The sequence below is a fragment of the Silene latifolia genome, chromosome 3, assembly GCF_048544455.1.
Source record: "Silene latifolia isolate original U9 population chromosome 3, ASM4854445v1, whole genome shotgun sequence".
In the NCBI taxonomy this organism is placed as follows: Eukaryota; Viridiplantae; Streptophyta; class Magnoliopsida; order Caryophyllales; family Caryophyllaceae; genus Silene; species Silene latifolia.
This window is the reverse complement of record NC_133528.1, coordinates 141,236,634-141,248,286: the sequence shown is the minus strand read 5'-3', so window position 1 is coordinate 141,248,286 and position 11,653 is coordinate 141,236,634. Positions and strand designations below refer to the sequence as shown.

At 36.2% G+C, this 11,653-nt stretch overlaps 1 non-coding gene across 1 annotated transcript; it reads right to left on the bottom strand.

Annotated features, from left to right (window-relative positions):
• Positions 1-9,734: 9,734 nt before the first annotated feature.
• On the bottom strand, positions 9,735-9,841 carry LOC141650810 (small nucleolar RNA R71). The gene has a single exon (XR_012546824.1). It is a non-coding gene; the product is annotated as a small nucleolar RNA R71 (small nucleolar RNA).
• Between the last annotated feature and the right edge of the window lie 1,812 nt (positions 9,842-11,653).

Below are 11,653 nucleotides of genomic sequence, written 5' to 3'. Positions count from 1 at the left end.
TATCATCAAGTTTCATGCCCTCATTCACAACATCAGCACATAAGTTTTCATAGACATGGACTTGATCCATGATAGATTTCCGTCGACCATTTGAAATCCCAACCATTTTTCCACAACATACTTCTTTTTCCCCGCATCATCAGCCCCATACTTGGTTTCTAAAGCCTCCCAAATAAACTTAGCCGATTTATTCACAAAGAAATAAATCGAACAAGGTGTTTGTCATATTATTCGAATGTGACACCTAGCGCTTTGTTGTCCTTTACAAATTTTGCAATATCCTCTTCATTGGACTTAACATCTTTAGAGGGAGGAGGGGTTTTCTCGGATCGATAGGGGTGATAGGCTTAGGCGGGTCACTAAAAAAAAAACGTAATCAATTTCTAACGCTCAAAATACATCAACAATTTACGGGACCAACGCTTATAATTGTGACCATCCAACGACTCTAGTTTCGACATATCAGGAACAATTTTCGAGATAACAGACATGTTGCAGTAACAAATAGTTTTCAAATTGTTATTCGAAAGATGCAGAAACAGAAGGAGAATAGAAATACCAGTTGAAGACGAATTATAAGCGATTAGAAAAATAAACCCCGTAAGTAGTGTCGTGGTAAGAAGCCACCGCCTTGAAAACTATTTCTCCGGATGACCGTGGTGGCGATCGGCTAGTGCCTAGTTCCCCAAGGATCACACTACAGACCTCCTCGTCACGCCCACTCGTGACGAGAGAGACTTGGAACGATTATAAACGATTACTAAGAAAATTATAGAACAAAAGGAATAAGAGGGAGAAGAGAGTTGTATATATTGAATGAATAAATGATCAAGAGGAGGTCTTTTTATAGCAAAGATAGGCGATTAGTTTCAAAGAAAAACGTGGCCCTATACACCAAAGAAATGACTGCTTCTTCTTGAGCATTACTCTCCACTCAACAAATCGGGAATTGATCTAGTGCTTTTGTAAAAACAGAATATAAACTCAACTCGGACCGGTCCAAAAAGATAGGCACAGCCCGCCGCGATTTGCCAAATCCGAATCCCGAATCCCGAATCACGGATCCGGCCGGTAGGCCGGCCGGGCGGGCCGGGCGTCGTCTTGGAAATTGAGCTCGATTAAGACCTCGCATGAGCTTCCACAAAAGCCTCCTTGACCCACTAGTGATAGTGTAAGGTAAGAGGACATATATAAACACATGAAACTCTCTTTTCCTCACCAATGTGGGACAATTGGAAAAAAGAGAGAAGCCTTACAAAGCCCCTATTTCCAACAACATGTGTCCTAGACTTCAAATATCTTATGTTAAGAATTAAGATCAGTCCGATCATGACGAGAAAGTAAGCGCGTAGGTGCCATAGAGTCAATACTATTCCCATCTTTATTCTTAATTGTTAATTAATTTAGGAACAATATATTTTTTTTGGTCTAAACCATCCGGTAATCCGAATCACATTGGCCGACTAATCCGGATTTCGGGGCGTGTCCAAGGATTACGGTATTTAAACCCTCACAATCGCAGCCATTGTGGGGATCGATCCATGACACTCCCCTGTCAATGCGCTTGACCTCAAATGCTGTATTTCCTACGCGCCAATCAATGATGGGTAATTTAGGAACAAAATATAGTGGGTGGACTATAATTACTTTGATATGATGGCGTCATATATATATAGGCATGGCAATTTGTTTAGGTTTGTTTTAATTAATGAATTGTTCACTACGGAAATTTCTAACTCTTTTGTGCATGTTAGCGTGAGAATTCATTGATAATGGCGTAGCAATAAGAAGTAGCAGGAATTAGTTAATTACTTATGAGTTATGAAATAACTCCATTATTTTAGTCTGTGGACTTGGTAAAATCATGTTATTGATTGCTTTCAATTTTCGGCCGTCTATTTCTTTTAATATTACCAAGTAAAAAAGATAACATGTATGTTTAATTTGCATTACGGCTTTACAAAACTGTACCAATCTTTTATAGATTATAAGAAAGTTCCATATTTGTGGTCAAGAAAGTTTGAAAAGAGACATATCATATAATATTTGGACTTAAAGTTCCAACAGATTTATTTTACAAAGATGATAAGATATGTCCATATAACAACTTTGACCTGAAGTTCAAAGTTTTAAGGGTGTGTAAGTATTTAACACCGTCTCATCAGTACAATATATTCATATTGTATAAGTATAAGTGGCCAGAAGTCCACGTCTATGAGTATATGAACCGCCGTTCAATTTAAAGCGGTCTTTATAAAAGGCAAATTTATTTGCGAATTTATTCTTGTTCACCTGAAGTTGAACAGTATAATGAGATATGAAGTTTGATCCATTCTTTGAAGTTGAATGTGACATCTCATAAAGGCTCTGTCTGTAACACAGATCAAGAATATGGCGTTATGATAAGCCTAATATTGCGGCCCTAATTGAGCATAATAATGTGGCATTTGATGAGCCAAGTAAAGAAGCCTTAATTGAGCTTAATGATGTGGCCTTATAGAGCCAAATTTGTTCATTGAAAGAAATGAAAATATCTCATGAAAGTGAATATTTCATGAAAGGTCATATAAAAATACTCAAAGAGTAATATATTCTTTATTGGAATATTGACGAGTCTTGCCTACATATATGAGACACATATTGTGTCATAGGTCACATCATTTATCCGGTTGTATAAAGTATTACTAACCATAAGATTAGTGTGATGAATATAGTCAACAAAAATATGGCATGTGGTAAGTGAAATTATTGAGATACATCCAATTTTTATTAAAGTTTGCCGTGTATTTTTGGCAAATTAAGAAAGTTGACATGAAATGATTCAGATGTGACAAATTAAAGCCATCCGGGTTCTTACTATACCCATTTTGATAAACCTTGAGTTTATTTTTAAGAAAAGATAAGTGTTGAAATTCTCTCGTGTAGAAATTTTATTAAAGGCAAGACACTACAGTGAGATTAAGTATATAAGATGTTGGAGATCTAAACTACTCGATATTGAATAAAGAACTTGAATGTTCGTGTATGGATTGACACTATATTGTGTGACTTGTATTCACATAAAGATTTTTCTGAGTAGTTCCTGTGATTACAAATCACATTCAGATTTTTATATAAAATCGTTGATCTCTTAAGCTGGGCATTGTGAATCAGCATATTAAAAATCCAACTGCATTACACATTTCTTCCAGAATTTTTTTGTTATTGTACAAAGATGCCTATATAATTTTTCATTGATGATATGAGAAATTGATGTCTAAGGTGGTTATGATAAATATTTAGACTATACATTGGTTATAGTTTTTACCACCTTAGGGGGAGAAAAGTGAGTTAAAAGCTGGTAAAAACAAATATGATCCCATACTGAACCAGAAGTTCAGAGAAATGTTATACATTAAATTCATTGAGTAGAGGTTTTTGAATTTGATATAACAAAATGTTTTACCAGAATAATACAAGTACACATAAAGTGTAGTATAAGAAAAGTCAAGATGAATTGATGGTTCCAATGAATAAATGTGAAATAGCAAGTTCAAGCAGTTGGTATGACATATAATTGCTATATTTGAAGTGTCCCTGAAGTGACACGATATCGGAAAGATAATAGATGGCATAAATGAATATAATGGTACCACATACATATTCAGATTCAGATATCATTAAACAGTACTGATATCATCAAGAAGTGATGAAATTATATCGATATATTTATGGAACCTACATACATTTGCGCGCGATATTTTGTGGACTTTATAATGGGGATCGTAAATTTAATTAAGTCCATTTTGGTTGTCGACATATAATCAATGATTATAAATGAGCTCATGGACTAGAAATCCAGTTATTGACCTGAAGTCAATCCAAATTATGAATGGATAGAAAACTGATCAGTTTACATTTTGAGTCATCATCGTGTGCATATAGAGAGTAAGTTCATCATTGCATCTTAGTTTTAATATATACATTATTATTGCATTGTTATTAGAATACGTTATTTAGAACTTAGTTTCATATCATTTACATGCACATGTTTCATAATATAATTTTGAATGGATAATGTTGGAAAGGAGAAATATATTATGATTTACTCCTTTGAAGATATATAACTCCCTGTAGGAGCCTCTTATAAATGATCATCAATTGTTAATGGTTGATCAATTGAGTTATTGAAAACTCTTGATTAAATATATAAACCTCTACAATATGATTGAAAGATATCGTGCTTAGTTCCAAAATGGAACATCAAAACTCCTATAGAGTTTATTTGAAAAGTTATTGTCTCATCCTGAAGTTTGAGCATATGAGAATTCAGATTTAAATGAGCTTCATACTAAACATGTGGAATTAGTTTATGGCTCAGAAGTACCATAATTGAAAAAATGTAGTCAAAGTCTACAATGAAAAAGTCAATTCATACATATGTGGTTTAGCAAAGAAAATCGCTCAAAGGTATTGGATGATTTATTCAATAATTATCGATTGATTCTCTTTAAGACAGAAATTGAAGGAATGATGGCTACACTCTTTTTCCCTTCGACTAGGTTTTTTATCCCAACGGGTTTTTCCTAGCAAGGTTTTTACGAGGTAACACTATAAGCGAATTAATTTGTTATAGTCATGAATGTCATTGTTGAGATGACAATTATTTTCGACATATAATATTATATCATATATTAAGGAGAAACTGCATCATAATTATGGAAGTCTTATTTCAAAGGAAGATCCAAGAGTTATTATGAAATGATCATATCCAGATTGTGAGTTTCGATGAAATATGAAGATTGAAGTTATCAAGAATTTATACTAATTGAAAATATCAAGTTAACAACGAAGATGGATTATATTTCAACAATTGAGAAGTTATGTCAAAGCATGGATTATTTCAAGATATATCAAGTTATGTAATCATCAGGGGGAGTGGCACGCGATGTACTCTTTTTCCTTAGCCATGGTTTTGTCCCACTGGGTTTTCCATGGAAAGGTTTTAACGAGGTAGCTTGTTATGCGTGCTTGTTATGCGTGTTTGAAGATTAGTGTACTCTTTTCATTCACTAGTGTTTTTCCCACGGGGTTTTCTAGGAAGGTTTTTAACGAGACATCTTTTTCAGCGATGGATATCCAAGGGGGAGTGTTATGAAATATTATGGTATAATATTATATGGATGTCCATATCTTAGAATATTCTAGATTGTATTATCTTATGGAAACTCTACCCTCATTGTATGTGTATATATACCCCCTCATAATGGAATAATATACGGTTCTCCCTCTCTTTTCTTCTCTCTACCCTTTCTCTACTATTCTCTTTTGTCTTTATTACAACATCTTTTTTTTTATAAAGATGTATGCTGTAACCAAAGAATAGATAAACCTGAATATCCAAATACCTTGTAAGAAATGCTGAGTTGAGAGTTGAGACCGTTGTTTCACTTTTGTATTTTATTTTGTGTATTACTTACGTGTTTTATTTCGTTTATCACTATATTTATTTCGTAAATAACGTTATCCATTCGAAATAAAAATAGTGATGTTTTCTATCAAACTGATTATGTGTTACAGGAAGAAAATTTTAGTGGGACGGCATATGAGAGTGAGATACTCTGTGTCCAATTCCTTTGTTTATACTCCCTTCCAGTCGTTATAATGTTCCCTCTTTCCTGAAACGGATTATTCAGGTAATGTTTCCCTTTCCTTTTTTAGTAACTTTTCCATCTATACAATTACCATTCTATTCTTACTTCTTTCTTATTTTTACAATTTATACCTACACTTTCTTTCCTAACCCAAACACTAACCCACCTTATTAACCCACCCAATTAACACTAATACTAACCCATTAACTAATCCAACCCATTTATCCCTAACCCTAATTGTACCCGCCATATTTAAGCCCTAATCTCACCCTCTCTCTCTCTTCCGCCACTCTCTTTTCCCTTTCTCTATCTACTTCTCTGTCAATCTCCATTAAAATCCTTCGTTTCTCATCTTTTATCCTCCCTTCTGATCTACAATTAAAATCATCTCTCAATAATTCAATATGTCGATGGATTTTTATCTAAATCGCCATAAATTTGATTTTTTTTTCAACTGTGCTCCAGATCTGAGGTATGTTGATGATGATTTTGATGACGGTCCTTGTTTGTTCAACAACTCCGTTGATGTTGTTGAGATTGATGATGATTGTGGGGGTCAGAAGAGGAAGACTGAGTATGAGAAAGCTAGGGAAGTGATGGCGGAGTTTATGAGGGTTGAGGTTGAAAGAAGGATGAAGATTTTGAGGGAAAGGCGTGAAAGCCCGGAGTACTTTCGTTTGATTTTGACTGAGATGGCAAAAATTGATCCTATGTTTGCCATTAAAAGTGAAGATGACGAGGGTGTGAAGGGAGATGAAGTCATGTATGAGGATTTTGTGATGTTGGTGGTTACAGTCAGCCCATTTTTGACTCTTGTGATGTTGTTCCTGACACCTATGGGGAACTTGATACGTTTGTCCCTGATTCTCAGTTTTCGAGTATGTTCCTGCCTGATTTGGAAGGCAAATACGATGGGAGGTCTAATTTTATCACTCATTCTTCTCCTGATTTATTGTTTTTATCTTTTAAATTAGGTTTAATGGACTAATGATGTTAATAAACTGTTATGGATTAGAATTACTCCTTTTTTTCGATGCTCAATGATAATTTGAGAGCTAAATGATAACAATCCATGCATTACGTCACCATAAGAAATTGTGATGCAGGCTATGCATGGATTGTGATCTGTGGTTATCTTAACTTGAAACTCAATGCTGTTGAAGTTTTACTGCCATAGCACATTTGCCATTTAACTACTTCAGTTTACATCAACTGCTCAAAAGGATTTAAAAACTTGTGCGAAGTTCAAAAGGGTACATAAATTGCATGTCTGCATACATCTGTTTTTCTGCTATACATGCTTGTACTCTGATTGCATTCAGTTTGTTGTCTTCAAAAAGTTGACTTGCCTGATTCTGATTTATCATTCCTTGCTGTTTACTCTAAATGCATTCATCTGCCTATCTTCAAAAAGCTGAGTATTTTGTCTTTCAGTCTATCATTGTTGGTTCTGCACTAACGACACCTTCATTTACAGTAATGTTACCAACAACTTCAGTTTGGCATGTTGGGTCATTACTGCAACCTGCATGCTCTGTTAGTTCCAAATCATTTTCTGCACTATTAATTTCATCTACCAGTTCACTAATACTACTTGCATGACCAAGATTTGTTACAACATATGTTATGCAACTTTTCACCAGTTCCGTGTTAGCAGTTAGATATTCAGGTAATAAACCTTGTGCTGCTAGTTTTGATTTGTGCATATGAGGTATAGGATAGTCAATCCCACCTTTGAGTTGCATAATCTCTATCATACATGCCTGCAAAGTAATGAACACATAGTTAAGTTTAATTGCTTCCAACTGTTCATAAGCTTGCATAACATTGTTGATATGTTCATTTTATATATACTTTTACCCCTCATTTTAGCTCGGTTTCTATTGATTATCATACTTTAATTAGTATATTTTTGAGCTAATTTTGTGTTCTAGGTGTATTGTTGTGTTTGTTACGGTTTTGTAGGAATCTAAGCATTTAGAGACTTTTTCCTATGATTTTGTACACCAAGTTCACTAAGCTAAACAAGACCAAATATTGGACTAAGTGTGTGAAAATTTCTTGGGTTTTGCATGAAGATTAGTGGATTGAAGTAAGGAATTACAAATGATGCCAAATGCAAAGTCAAGCCCAAAATGAAGGTCCATATTAAGGTACAAGCATTGGATGCCAAGAGAGCTTAGGATGCTAGGAATTTAGAGCATTACCGAGAGATTAAGGAGCATTAAAAATGAAGCATAGAGATTCCTCACGTAATTAATCAAGAATTAAGAGGATTGACCGAGGATCACACGACCCCGATCGGGGCCGCCTAACCCCGATCGGGGTTGCATGACCATCGATGCTTACGTTTTTCTCCTCCTCTCCTATAAATAGGAGAGGTATTCCTAGGTTTTAGGCATCCCATTTTACGTCCAAGTTTACTACATTAAGCCTCAAGCATTATAAGTTTTCTCTCATTAGTTTTCAAATTTAAGTTCTTTAAGCATTCCTTAGTTAATCTTTCAACAATTTGTATTTCAAGAGATTCTCAAGCATTTGTTATTCAATCCTTTGGTTTTAGTTATTTGTTCTTCCATACAAGTCTTCCTTATTAAGGTATTTCTTATTACAAGTTTACAATTTACATCATTGCTTTAGTTATCACATAGTTATTATAATCAAGTATTTCATATTTACTTAGCTTTATTCTTTTCGTATGCTATATCACCTAATTAGCATAATTCATATAACCATGTTCAACATTACTTACAATTTAGTTTACATTTTACATCTTAATATGAGTAGCTAAATTCTCTAGTCTAAAGGCTAGGGGAGCCATGCAAAATCAAACATATAATATGATTAAATAAAGTTCATAATAATATTGATCAATTGCTTCCATCACATGTTTGCTTTGTTACGCTTAATCTTTGATTATCGGCCGTAGTCGTAGATTAAAACTTGTTTATTCGTTCTAAAGTCGAGAGGCACGGAATTGAATTAGACTAAGCATGTGTGGTAGGACGACCTAGTCATGGACGAGAGTTTTTCTAGGACCCGGTCTATGGTTGATACTAATGTCGTAAGGTGGGTATCTTTAAGCCTAAGTAATTGACAAGATTATTAGTAATAAGTTTATCATGTTCATATGTTTACCTTTGCATGAGTGACCCGAACCCTTTAGACTATCTTTTATCATATTATTTACTTTACAATTTTCATTAATCATCAAACCAAACAAACCAAACCCAAATCGTAATCGGCCTTGATAAAAAATCCACCCATAGCAATTCACGACGTAATTCCCGTTTCCTTGTGTTCGACCCCTATTACTACATTAATTTGTATCTAGGGAATTTATCTTTGCATAGGTACGCGATAAGCCTATCAAATTTTGGCGCCGTTGCCGGGGAAACGGTTTTATTGCTTTTTGAATTGTCAATTTTTATCTTGTTTTCCTTTGTCTTGGGGAACACTTGTTCCTTGAGACCGTTACTCATCACTTCTCTAGAAATTGTTGTCTTATGCCCAGGTCCTCTCGTAGTGGAGAATTGCTTTCACCGGATTCCGATCCCGAGAAAACATTTAGGAGAAGACGACGTTTTTTGGAGGGAAGTGAAAGAAGCCACTTCTCCCGTACAAGTTGAAAGTGCTAGACAGTCTTACTTAGACGATCTAGAAGCCCTTGAAGAGGAGGAGGTTTCAAGTTCATCATCTCCACCACCATCACCATCTACTACCAAAAAGATGGTGAGACTTTCCGATCACTCAAAGCCCACCGCGGCCATACTTCCGGCCGGAATCACAACCACTCAAATCACCGCGCCAGACTTCGAGATCAAACCGGCTTTCATTAGCCTTGTGGAGAGAAAGCAATTTGGAGGAAGTCCTTTGGAAGATCCCAATTTGCATGTGCAAAACTTTTGTGACTATTGCTCCATGATCCGTCAAACGGGCGTCACCCAAGCCCAAATAAGGGAAATACTTTTCCCTTTCTCTTTGAAGGACAAGGCCAAGCTTTGGATCAATAGCCTTGACCGCACTACCTTGGGAATCACCAATTGGGAAACATTGGCTCTTGCTTTTTATCAAAAGTTTTTTCCACCGGAGAAAACTCAAACTTTGAGGAGCCAAATCACCGGATTCTGTCAACAAGCTCTTGAGAGCTTATATGAGGCTTGGGAGAGGTATAAAGAGCTTCAAAGGCAATGCCCACATCATGGGTTAGATGATTGGTTCCTAGCAATAACATTCTACAATGGATGTTGTGCCGAGTCCTGAAGGATTCTTGATTCCGCCAACAATGGGCGGTTTGATCAAATTGACACCGATCTTGCTCATTCCACGATCGAATCTATGGCGATCCATGATGCCCAATATGTCAATTCCCGAGTTGTGTCATCTAAAGGTAAAGAAGAATCCTCTAACAACTCTATTTTGCTAGCTCAATTTGCTTTGCTCCAACAACAATTGGCGGAGAGGGATGCTAGAGATTTCATTCAAAAGGCAATGCCATGTCTTCAACGAGCCAAATCGTTGTGTGTGAAGGTTGCGGAGGTGCGGGTCATTATGCCGCTCATTGCCAAGCTCCCATTGAAGAGGTAAATGCCTTTTTAGCTTTAAGACAAAATGCACAAAATGTTTATCCACCGGGTACGTTCTCGAATACATATAATCCAAACTCAAAATTCCACCCGAATATGTCTTATAGAAGCAACAATGTGCTAAATCCTCAACCACAACCCCCACCACAACAAAATGCCTATGTCCCTCAACAACAAAAATATATCCCTCCACCGGGGTATCAAAATCAACAAAGGCCCCCACAAAATAATTTCCAACACACTCGACCTCCACAACAAAATGCCCAACAAAATAACCAAGAGGGGGGGTAAGCTTGAGGGCTTGATAATCCGTATGCAAAAGGAATTGTTGACTCAAATCCAAAAGAATGAGCAAGCTCAAAATGCCGCAATCAAAATGTTGGAGCAACAAATGGCTCAATTGGCCTCATCTAGCTCTTCAAGGAAATCGGGTCAACTACCCCCTCAAGGTGAGCAACCTCATGCTACCCTTAATGCTATCTCCTTAAGAAGTGGTACGAAATATGATGGGCCATCCATGCCCAAAGATGATGATGAGGTACTTGTTGAGTTGGAGGTCTCTCCAAATGATAAGGAAGTTGAAGAAATTCCCAAGAAAGTGGATGACCCACTCGTTGTTGTTGAGAAGGAAAAGGAAGTGGAGGATGCTCCTCCAAAGAAAGATATTGCAGCAAAGATTCCGGAAAAATTCAAAGTGCCATTTCCTCATAGGTTGGCAAAACATCAAAAGAATTCCCAATTCGGTAAGTTCATGGAAGTTGTGAAGAATTTACAGGTAACCGTTCCTTTTACCGAATTAATCACTCAAATTCCATCTTACACTAAGTTCATGAAAGATATTTTAACTAAGAAGAGGACTTTTGATGAGGTTGAAACAATAGCTCTCACCGCCGAGGTGAGTGCTCTTTTGCAAAACAAGTCCCCTCCTAAGTTAAAAGATCCCGGTAGCTTTTCTATTCCATGCACAATTGGTACCTACCAAATTGATAAAGCTTTATGCGATTTAGGTGCTAGTGTGAGTGTAATACCTTACTCTATTTGTGCTAAGCTTAATATGGGAGTCTTAAAATGCACTAGTGTCACATTGCAAATGGCGGACCGTTCTATAAAACGCCCTTTGGGAGTTTTGGAGGATGTTCCCGTTAAGGTTGGTAAGTTTTTCATTCCGTTTGATTTTATTGTTCTTGACATGGCCGAAGATGCCCAAATCCCAATCATTTTGGGAAGACCATTTTTACACACCGCGGGTGCATTGATTGATGTCAAGAACGGTAAAATTATATTGGAAGTGGGTGTTGATAAGGTCACATATAATTTGAATAGTGCCATGAAGAGTCCTATGGTAGAAGAGTCTTGTTATTCTATTGACATTTTGGATGTTGTTGACATTGTTATAGAAGACTCTACACCTTGATCTTTGTCTAAAGATCCCTT